Here is a 12226-nt window from a genome sequence, read left to right as displayed (position 1 = left end):
CAATAATCTGGAGAGTTTTTGTAAGATGTTTCTTCCATCAACCAACGAAGAAACACATTGGTACTTTCCCATGATGAGTGAGTGCTTCAGGATCTCTTGCACTTATATGTGCAGCAGAGTACTGCAATGGAAGCATCCTGGGCCCATAACCCAGAGGTAGGCAGATTGAAACTATCCTTTGCTATATGCATTTTTTTTGTTAATTTAAGTAATCAAAACTGGGATTGATATTTTTGCTCTTTTATTTTTACTTAAAGTACAATAACTTTTACCATTTTAATTTGTTTTAATAGTATATTGACAGTATAGTTTTCTTTAAAAAATCCACTTAATTTTCTTTACCCTATTATTAAAAGGGTAATTGACAAAAACAAACTACATTGTCACCAGAAGAGCAATACAAAATGTACAAGTGATATATTAAAATCATCTTTCCAGCTTGAATTTCAATGATGCATTGGGGCAACGATTTTGTGAGAAACATCTTCACCCTTAAATAAAGATTTTCTTAATTCCTTACCTGTGTGCTAATTAGATATCACCTTGTTTTCACATTAAACAGACTTCTACATGAGAAAGCAGCAAGGATGCAGTGGCGTTAATGTTTCCTGGTGTCAACCTGTATTATTTCAGTAGACATTGAAATGAGGATGCATCTTGCTGCCTTTCCAATGAAGCAAGTTTAATTTAGTAATAGGTGAAAAACCATCCCTACAAAGGTGTTAATCAGAGACTTGGCTTTGTGGACACTTTTCAGAGAACAAATTTGTTAGCATAAAAATAAAGCCAGAAAATGAAGAGCTGTTTAATCACTCAATTGGATTTTTTTTGCCAGCATATTTCTTTTTCTCTGCAACCCACTGCTAAATTGTGCTTCCTAGCTGTTTTTATAAAATCAATGAATCAAATCTAACTCTGATTACATCAGAGAAGGCCAGGTACCCTACACCAGAACAGGGGGTTTGAAATTTTGACTTGTCTACTTAAAGATCACCAAAATCTGATAACAAGGTCAATTACGTCCTTGGTTGGGATTGAACCACCAACCATTTGGTTAGTAGCCAGACACACTAACCAATTGCGCCACAGAGACACTTTGCAAAATGCACCTACTGACAAAGGCTAATAAGCATACATCTAGAACGTTTCCTAGAAAGACTTTAAAAAGTCAATAATCTGGAGAGTTTTTGTAAAATGTTTCTTCCATCAACCAACGAAGAAACACATTGGTACTTTCCCATGATGAGTGAGTGCTTCAGGATCTCTTGCACTTACATGTGCAGCAGAGTACTGCAATGGAAGCATGCTGGGCCCATAACCCAGAGGTAGGCAGATTGAAACTATCCTTTGCTATATGCATTTTTTTTTGTTAATTTAAGTAATCAAAACTGGGATTGATATTTTGCTCTTTTATTTTTACTTGAAGTACAATAACTTTTACCATTTTAATTTGTTTGAATAGTATATTGACAGTATAGTTTTCTTTAAAAAAATCCACTTAATTTTCTTTACCCTATTATTAAAAGGGTAATTGACAAAAACAAACTACATTGTCACCAGAAGAGCAATACAAAATGTACAAGTGATATATTAAAATCATCTTTCCAGCTTGAATTTCAATGATGCATTGGGGCAACGATTTTGTGAGAAACATCTTCACCCTTAAATAAAGATTTTCTTAATTCCTTACCTGTGTGCTAATTAGATATCACCTTGTTTTCACATTAAACAGACTTCTACATGAGAAAGCAGCAAGGATGAAGTGGCGTTAATGTTTCTTGGTGTCAACCTGTATTATTTCAGTAGACATTGAAATGAGGATGCATCTTGCTGCCTTTCCAATGAAGCAAGTTTAATTTAGTAATAGGTGAAAAACCATCCCTACAAAGGTGTTAATCAGAGACTTGGCTTTGTGGACACTTTTCAGAGAACAAATTTGTTAGCATAAAAATAAAGCAAGAAAATGAAGAGCTGTTTAATCACTCAATTGGATTTTTTTTGCCAGCATATTTCTTTTTCTCTGCAACCCACTGCTAAATTGTGCTTCCTAGCTGTTTTTATAAAATCAATGAATCAAATCTAACTCTGATTACATCAGAGAAGGCCAGGTACCCTACACCAGAACAGGGGGTTTGAAATTTTGACTTGTCTACTTAAAGATCACCAAAATCTGATAACAAGGTCAATTACGTCCCTGGTTGGGATTGAACCACCAACCATTTGGTTAGTAGCCAGACATACTAACCAATTGCGCCACAGAGACACGTTGCAAAAAGCACATACTGACAAAGGCTAATAAGCATACATCTAGAACGTTTCCTAGAAAAACTTTAAAAAGTCAATAATCTGGAGAGTTTTTGTAAGATGTTTCTTCCATCAACCAACGAAGAAACACATTGGTACTTTCCCATGATGAGTGAGTGCTTCAGGATCTCTTGCACTTACATGTGCAGCAGAGTACTGCAATGGAAGCATGCTGGGCCCATAACCCAGAGGTAGGCAGATTGAAACTATCCTTTGCTATATGCATTTTTTTTTGTTAATTTAAGTAATCAAAACTGGGATTGATATTTTTGCTCTTTTATTTTTACTTAAAGTACAATAACTTTTACCATTTTAATTTGTTTTAATAGTATATTGACAGTATAGTTTTCTTTAAAAAATCCACTTAATTTTCTTTACCCTATTATTAAAAGGGTAATTGACAAAAACAAACTACATTGTCACCAGAAGAGCAATACAAAATGTACAAGTGATATATTAAAATCATCTTTCCAGCTTGAATTTCAATGATGCATTGGGGCAACGATTTTGTGAGAAACATCTTCACCCTTAAATAAAGATTTTCTTAATTCCTTACCTGTGTGCTAATTAGATATCACCTTGTTTTCACATTAAACAGACTTCTACATGAGAAAGCAGCAAGGATGCAGTGGCGTTAATGTTTCCTGGTGTCAACCTGTATTATTTCAGTAGACATTGAAATGAGGATGCATCTTGCTGCCTTTCCAATGAAGCAAGTTTAATTTAGTAATAGGTGAAAAACCATCCCTACAAAGGTGTTAATCAGAGACTTGGCTTTGTGGACACTTTTCAGAGAACAAATTTGTTAGCATAAAAATAAAGCCAGAAAATGAAGAGCTGTTTAATCACTCAATTGGATTTTTTTTGCCAGCATATTTCTTTTTCTCTGCAACCCACTGCTAAATTGTGCTTCCTAGCTGTTTTTATAAAATCAATGAATCAAATCTAACTCTGATTACATCAGAGAAGGCGAGGTACCCTACACCAGAACAGGGGGTTTGAAATTTTGACTTGTCTACTTAAAGATCACCAAAATCTGATAACAAGGTCAATTACGTCCCTGGGTGGGATTCAACCACCAACCATTTGGTTAGTAGCCGGACACACTAACCAATTGCGCCACAGAGACACTTTGCAAAAAGCACATACTGACAAAGGCTAATAAGCATACATCTAGAACGTTTCCTAGAAAAACTTTAAAAAGTCAATAATCTGGAGAGTTTTTGTAAGATGTTTCTTCCATCAACCAACGAAGAAACACATTGGTACTTTCCCATGATGACTGAGTGCTTCAGGATCTCTTGCACTTACATGTGCAGCAGAGTACTGCAATGGAAGCATGCTGGGCCCATAACCCAGAGGTAGGCAGATTGAAACTATCCTTTGCTATATGCATTTTTTTTGTTAATTTAAGTAATCAAAACTGGGATTGATATTTTTGCTCTTTTATTTTTACTTACCATTTTAATTTGTTTTAATAGTATATTGACAGTATAGTTTTCTTTAAAAAATCCACTTAATTTTCTTTACCCTATTATTAAAAGGGTAATTGACAAAAACAAACTACATTGTCACCAGAAGAGCAATACAAAATGTACAAGTGATATATTAAAATCATCTTTCCAGCTTGAATTTCAATGATGCATTGGGGCAACGATTTTGTGAGAAACATCTTCACCCTTAAATAAAGATTTTCTTAATTCCTTACCTGTGTGCTAATTAGATATCACCTTGTTTTCACATTAAACAGACTTCCACATGAGAAAGCAGCAAGGATGCTGTGGCGTTAATGTTTCCTGGTGTCAACCCGTATTATTTCAGTAGACATTGAAATGAGGATGCATCTTGCTGCCTTTCCAATGAAGCAAATTAAATTTAGTAATAGGTGAAAAACCATCCCTACAAAGGTGTTAATCAGAGACTTGGCTTTGTGGACACTTTTCAGAGAACAAATTTGTTAGCATAAAAATAAAGCCAGAAAATGAAGAGCTGTTTAATCACTCAATTGGATTTTTTTGCCAGCATATTTCTTTTTCTCTGCAACCCACTGCTAAATTGTGCTTCCTAGCTGTTTTTATAAAATCACTGAATCAAATCTAACTCTGATTACATCAGAGAAGGCCAGGTACCCTACACCATAAGAGGGGGTTTGAAATTTTGACTTGTCTACTTAAAGATCACCAAAATCTGATAACAAGGTCAATTACATCCCTGGGTGGGATTGAACCACCAACCTTTTGGTTTTTAGCCACACACACTAACTGATTGCGCCACAGAGAGACTTTGCAAAAGTACATACTGACAAAGGCTAATAAGCATTCATCTAAAACGTTTCCTAGAAAAACTTTAAAAAGTCAATAATCTGGAGAGTTTTTGTAAGATGTTTCTTCCATCCACCAACGAAGAAACACATTGGTACTTTCCCATGATGAGTGAGTGCTTCAGGATCTCTTGCACTTACATGTGCAGCAGAGTACAGCAATGGAAGCATACCCTACACCAGAACAGGGGGATTTGAAATTTTGACTTGTCTACTTAAAGATCACCAAAATCTGATAACAAGGTCAATTACGTCCCTGGGTGGGATTGAACCACCAACCTTTTGGTTAATAGCCGTGCACACTAACTGAATGCGCCACAAAGACACTTTGCAAAAGTCCTTACTGACAAAGGCTAATAAGCATTCATCTAAAACGTTTCCTAGAAAAACTTTAAAAAGTCAATAATCTGGAGAGTTTTTGTAAAATGTTTCTTCCATCAACCAACGAAGAAACACATTGGTACTTTCCCATGATGAGTGAGTGCTTCAGGATCTCTTGCACTTACATGTGCAGCAGAGTACAGCAATAGAAGCATGCTGGGCCCATAACCCAGCGGTAGGCAGATTGAAACTATCCTCTGCTATATGCATTTTTTTTTGTTAATTTAAGTAATCCAAAACTGGGATTGATATTTTGGCTCTTTTATTTTTACTTAAAGTACAATAACTTTTACCATTTTAATTTGTTTTAATAGTATATTGACAGTATTGTTTTCTTTCAAAAATCCACTTAATTTTCTTTACCCTATTATTAAAATGGTAATTGACAAAAACAAACTACATTGTCACCAGAAGAGCAATACAAAATGTACAAGTGATATATTAAAATCATCTTTCCAGCTTGAATTTCAATGATGCATTGGGGCAACGATTTTGTGAGAAACATTTTCACCCTTAAATAAAGATTTTCTTAATTCCTTACCTGTGTGCTAATTAGATATCACCTTGTTTTCACATTAAACAGACTTCCACAGGAGAAAGCAGCAAGGATGCAGTGGCGTTAATGTTTCCTGGTGTCAACCTGTATTATTTCAGTAGACATTGAAATGAGGATGCATCTTGCTGCCTTTCCAATGAAGCAAGTTTAATTTAGTAATAGGTTAAAAACCATCCTTACAAAGGTGTTAATCAGAGACTTGGCTTTGTGGACACTTTTCAGAGAACAAATTTGTTAGCATAAAAATAAAGCCAGAAAATTAAGAGCTGTTTAATCACTCAATTGGATTTTTTTTGCCAGCATATTTCTTTTTCTCTGCAACCCACTGCTAAATTGTGCTTCCTAGCTGTTTTTATAAAATCACTGAATCAAATCTAACTCTGATTACATCAGAGAAGGCCAGGTACCCTACACAGCAGCAATTGCCTCCACAAAGTACACAGGGAGCTGAGATGGTGGTTTACAGTGGAGACGAATTGATAATCTGTGAGGAGGGGGATGTACACGGTGATATATCGGAGGGTGATGATGAGGTGGACATCTTGCCTCTGTAGAGCCAGTTTGTGCAAGGAGAGATTAATTGCTTCTTTTTTGGGGGGGGGTCCAAACCAACCCGTCATATCAGTCACAGTCGTGTGGCAGACCCTGTCACTGAAATGATGGGTTGGTTAAAGTGTGCATGTCCTGTTTTGTTTATACAACATAAGGGTGGGTGGGAGGGCCCAAGGACAATTCCATCTTGCACCTCTTTTTTCTTTTATTTTTCTTTGCGTCATGTGCTGTTTGGGGAGGGTTTTTTAGAAGGGACATCCTGCGTGACACTGCAGTGCCACTCCTAAATGGGCCCGGTGTTTGTGTCGGCCACTAGGGTCGCTAATCTTACTCACACAGACAGCTACCTCATTGCGCCTCTTTTTTTCTTTGCGTCATGTGCTGATTGGGGAGGGTTTTTTGGAAGGGACATCCTGCGTGACACTGCAGTGCCACTCCTAAATGGGCCCGGTGTTTGTGTCGGCCACTAGGGTCGCTAATCTTACTCACACAGTCAGCTACCTCATTGCGCCTCTTTTTTTCTTTGCGTCATGTGCTGATTGGGGAGGGTTTTTTGGAAGGGACATCCTGCGTGACACTGCAGTGCCACTCCTAAATGGGCCCGGTGTTTGTGTCGGCCACTAGGGTCGCTAATCTTACTCACACAGTAAGCTACCTCATTGCGCCTCTTTTTTTCTTTGCGTCATGTGCTGATTGGGGAGGGTTTTTTGGAAGGGACATCCTGCGTGACACTGCAGTGCCACTCCTAAATGGGCCCGGTGTTTGTGTCGGCCACTAGGGTCGCTAATCTTACTCACACAGTCAGCTACCTCATTGCGCCTCTTTTTTTCTTTGCGTCATGTGCTGATTGGGGAGGGTTTTTTGGAAGGGACATCCTGCGTGACACTGCAGTGCCACTCCTAAATGGGCCCGGTGTTTGTGTCGGCCACTAGGGTCGCTAATCTTACTCACACAGTCAGCTACCTCATTGCGCCTCTTTTTTTCTTTGCGTCATGTGCTGATTGGGGAGGGTTTTTTGGAAGGGACATCCTGCGTGACACTGCAGTGCCACTCCTAAATGGGCCCGGTGTTTGTGTCGGCCACTAGGGTCGCTAATCTTACTCACACAGTCAGCTACCTCATTGCGCCTCTTTTTTTCTTTGCGTCATGTGCTGATTGGGGAAGGTTTTTTGGAAGGGACATCCTGCGTGACACTGCAGTGCCACTCCTAAATGGGCCCGGTGTTTGTGTCGGCCACTAGGGTCGCTAATCTTACTCACACAGTCAGCTACCTCATTGCGCCTCTTTTTTTCTTTGCGTCATGTGCTGATTGGGGAGGGTTTTTTGGAAGGGACATCCTGCGTGACACTGCAGTGCCACTCCTAAATGGGCCCGGTGTTTGTGTCGGCCACTAGGGTCGCTAATCTTACTCACACAGTCAGCTACCTCATTGCGCCTCTATTTTTCTTTGCGTCATGTGCTGATTGGGGAGGGTTTTTTGGAAGGGACATCCTGCGTGACACTGCAATGCCACTCCTAAATGGGCCCGGTGTTTGTGTCGGCCACTAGGGTCGCTAATCTTACTCACACAGTCAGCTACCTCATTGCGCCTCTTTTTTTCTTTGCGTCATGTGCTGATTGGGGAGGGTTTTTTGGAAGGGACATCCTGCGTGACACTGCAGTGCCACTCCTAAATGGGCCCGGTGTTTGTGTCGGCCACTAGGGTCGCTTATCTTACTCACACAGTCAGCTACCTCATTGCACCTCTTTTTTTCTTTGCATCATGTGCTGATTGGGGAGGGTTTTTTGGAAGGGACATCCTGCGTGACACTGCAGTGCCACTCCTAGATGGGCCAGGTGTTTGTGTCGGCCACTAGTGTCGCTTAGCTTAGTCATCCAGCGACCTTGGTGCAAATTTTAGGACTAAAAATAATATTGTGAGGTGTGAGGTATTCAGAATAGACTGAAAATGAGTGGAAATTATGGTTTTTGAGGTTAATAATAATATGGGATCAAAATGACCCCCAAATTCTATGATTTAAGCTGTTTTTTTAGGGTTTTTTGAAAAAAAACACCCGAATCCAAAACACACCCGAATCCGACAAAAAAAATTTGGTGAGGTTTTGCCAAAACGCGGTCGAACCCAAAACACGGCCGCGGAACCGAACCCAAAACCAAAACACAAAACCCGAAAAATTTCAGGCGCTCATCTCTAATTGAAACTATCCTTTGCTATATGCATTTTTTTTTGTTAATTTAAGTAATCAAAACTGGGATTGATATTTTTGCTCTTTTATTTTTACTTAAAGTACAATAACTTTTACCATTTTAATTTGTTTTAATAGTATATTGACAGTATAGTTTTCTTTAAAAAATCCACTTAATTTTCTTTACCCTATTATTAAAAGGGTAATTGACAAAAACAAACTACATTGTCACCAGAAGAGCAATACAAAATGTACAAGTGATATATTAAAATCATCTTTCCAGCTTGAATTTCAATGATGCATTGGGGCAACGATTTTGTGAGAAACATCTTCACCCTTAAATAAAGATTTTCTTAATTCCTTACCTGTGTGCTAATTACATGTCACCTTGTTTTCACATAAAACAGACTTCTACATGAGAAAGCAGCAAGGATGCAGTGGCGTTAATGTTTCCTGGTGTCAACCTGTATTATTTCAGTAGACATTGAAATGAGGATGCATCTTGCTGCCTTTCCAATGAAGCAAGTTTAATTTAGTAATAGGTGAAAAACCATCCTTACAAAGGTGTTAATCAGAGACTTGGCTTTGTGGACACTTTTCAGAGAACAAATTTGTTAGCATAAAAATAAAGGCAGAAAATGAAGAGCTGTTTAATCACTCAATTGGATTTTTCTACCAGCATATTTTTTTCTCTGCAACCCATTGCTAAATTGTGCTTCCTAGCTGTTTTTTATAAAATCACTGAATCAAATCTAACTCCGATTACATCAGAGAAGGCCAGGTACCCTACACCAAAAGAGGGGGTTTGAAATTTTGACTTGTCTACTTAAATATCACCAAAACCTGATCACAATGTCAATCATGTCCCTGGGTGGGATTGAACCACCAACCTTTTGGTTAGTAGCCAGACACACTAACCGATTGCACCACAGAGACACTTTGCAAAAAGTACATACTGACAAAGGCTAATAAGCATTAATCTAGAACGTTTCCTAGAAAAACTTTAAAAAGTCAATAATCTGGAGAGTTTTTGTAAGAATTTTCTTAAATCAACCAACGAAGAAACACATTGGTACTTTCCCATGATGAGTGAGTGCTTCAGGATCTCTTGCACTTACATGTGCAGCAGAGTACTGCAATGGAAGCATGCTGGGCCCATAACCCAGAGGTAGGCAGATTAAAACTATCCTCTGCTATATGCATTTTTTTTGTTAATTAAAGTAATCCAAAACTGGGATTGATATTTTTGCTCTTTTATTTTTCATTAAAGTACAATAACTTTTACCATTTTAATTTGTTTTAATAGTATATTGAAAGTATTGTTTTCTTTTAAAAATCCACTTAATTTTCTTTACCCTATTATTAAAATGGTAATTGACAAAAACAAACTACATTGTCACCAGAAGAGCAATACAAAATGTACAAGTGATATATTAAAATCATCTTTCCAGCTTGAATTTCAATGATGCATTGGGGCAACGATTTTGTGAGAAACATTTTCACCCTTAAATAAAGATTTTCTTAATTCCTTACCTGTGTGCTAATTAGATATCACCTTGTTTTCACATTAAACAGACTTCCACGTGGCGTTAATGTTTCCTGGTGTCAACCTGTATTATTTCAGTAGACATTGAAATGAGGATGCATCTTGCTGCCTTTCCAATGAAGCAAGTTTAATTTAGTAATAGGTGAAAAACCATCCTTACAAAGGTGTTAATCAGAGACTTGGCTTTGTGGACACTTTTCAGAGAACAAATTTGTTAGCATAAAAATAAAGCCAGAAAATGAAGAGCTGTTTAATCACTCAATTGGATTTTTTTGCCAGCATATTTCTTTTTCTCTGTAACCCACTGCTAAATTGTGCTTCCTAGCTGTTTTATAAAATCACTGAATCAAATCTAACTCTGATTACATCAGAGAAGGCCAGGTACCCTACACCATAAGAGGGGGGTTGAAATTTTGACTTGTCTACTTAAAGATCACCAAAATCTGATAACAAGGTCAATTACGTCCCTGGGTGGGATTGAACCACCAACCTTTTGGTTTATAGCCATACACACTAACTGATTGCGCCACAGAGACACTTTGCAAAAGTACATACTGACAAAGGCTAATAAGCATTCATCTAAAACGTTTCCTAGAAAAACTTTAAAAAGTCAATAATCTGGAGAGTTTTTGTAAGATGTTTCTTCCATCAACCAACGAAGAAACACATTGGTACTTTCCCATGATGAGTGAGTGCTTCAGGATCTATTGCACTTACATGTGCAGCAGAGTACAGCAATGGAAGCATGCTGGGCACATAACCCAGAGGTAGGCAGATTGAAACTATCCTCTGCTATATGCATTTTTTTTTTGTTAATTAAAGTAATCCAAAACTGGGATTGATATGTTGGCTCTTTTATTTTTACTTACAGTACAATAACTTTTACCATTTTAATTTGTTTTAATAGTATATTGACAGTATTGTTTTCTTTCAAAAATCCACTTAATTTTCTTTACCCTATTATTAAAATGGTAATTGACAAAAACAAACTACATTGTCACCAGAAGAGCAATACAAAATGTACAAGTGATATATTAAAATCATCTTTCCAGCTTGAATTTCAATGATGCATTGGGGCAACGATTTTGTGAGAAACATTTTCACCCTTAAATAAAGATTTTCTTAATTCCTTACCTGTGTGCTAATTAGATATCACCTTGTTTTCACATTAAACAGACTTCCACATGAGAAAGCAGCAAGGATGCAGTGGCGTTAATGTTTCCTGGTGTCAACCTGTATTATTTCAGTAGACATTGAAATGAGGATGCATCTTGCTGCCTTTCCAATGAAGCAAGTTTAATTTAGTAATAGGTTAAAAACCATCCTTACAAAGGTGTTAATCAGAGACTTGGCTTTGTGGACACTTTTCAGAGAACAAATTTGTTAGCATAAAAATAAAGCCAGAAAATTAAGAGCTGTTTAATCACTCAATTGGATTTTTTTTGCCAGCATATTTCTTTTTCTCTGCAACCCACTGCTAAATTGTGCTTCCTAGCTGTTTTTATAAAATCACTGAATCAAATCTAACTCTGATTACATCAGAGAAGGCCAGGTACCCTACACCAGAACAGGGGGATTTGAAATTTTGACTTGTCTACTTAAAGATCACCAAAATCTGATAACAAGGTCAATTACGTCCCTGGGTGGGATTGAACCACCAACCTTTTGGTTAATAGCCGTGCACACTAACTGAATGCGCCACAAAGACACTTTGCAAAAGTCCTTACTGACAAAGGCTAATAAGCATTCATCTAAAACGTTTCCTAGAAAAACTTTAAAAAGTCAATAATCTGGAGAGTTTTTGTAAAATGTTTCTTCCATCAACCAACGAAGAAACACATTGGTACTTTCCCATGATGAGTGAGTGCTTCAGGATCTCTTGCACTTACATGTGCAGCAGAGTACAGCAATAGAAGCATGCTGGGCCCATAACCCAGCGGTAGGCAGATTGAAACTATCCTCTGCTATATGCATTTTTTTTTGTTAATTTAAGTAATCCAAAACTGGGATTGATATTTTGGCTCTTTTATTTTTACTTAAAGTACAATAACTTTTACCATTTTAATTTGTTTTAATAGTATATTGACAGTATTGTTTTCTTTCAAAAATCCACTTAATTTTCTTTACCCTATTATTAAAATGGTAATTGACAAAAACAAACTACATTGTCACCAGAAGAGCAATACAAAATGTACAAGTGATATATTAAAATCATCTTTCCAGCTTGAATTTCAATGATGCATTGGGGCAACGATTTTGTGAGAAACATTTTCACCCTTAAATAAAGATTTTCTTAATTCCTTACCTGTGTGCTAATTAGATATCACCTTGTTTTCACATTAAACAGACTTCCACATGAGAAAGCAGCAAGGATGCAGTGG

General features: G+C 37.4%; 2 non-coding genes across 2 annotated transcripts; both read right to left on the bottom strand.

Annotated features, from left to right (window-relative positions):
• Nucleotides 1–9161: 9161 nt before the first annotated feature.
• TRNAS-ACU (transfer RNA serine (anticodon ACU)) lies at nt 9162–9235 on the bottom strand. The gene has a single exon. It is a non-coding gene; the product is annotated as a tRNA-Ser (tRNA).
• A 1072-nt stretch (nt 9236–10307) lies between these two features.
• Nucleotides 10308–10381, bottom strand: TRNAY-AUA (transfer RNA tyrosine (anticodon AUA)). The gene has a single exon. It is a non-coding gene; the product is annotated as a tRNA-Tyr (tRNA).
• Nucleotides 10382–12226: the final 1845 nt, after the last annotated feature.

The sequence above is a fragment of the Pseudophryne corroboree genome, unplaced genomic scaffold (genome assembly GCF_028390025.1).
Source record: "Pseudophryne corroboree isolate aPseCor3 unplaced genomic scaffold, aPseCor3.hap2 scaffold_1128, whole genome shotgun sequence".
In the NCBI taxonomy this organism is placed as follows: Eukaryota; Metazoa; Chordata; class Amphibia; order Anura; family Myobatrachidae; genus Pseudophryne; species Pseudophryne corroboree.
Note: the sequence above shows the minus strand (reverse complement) of the source record. Positions and strands in the feature narration are given on the sequence as shown.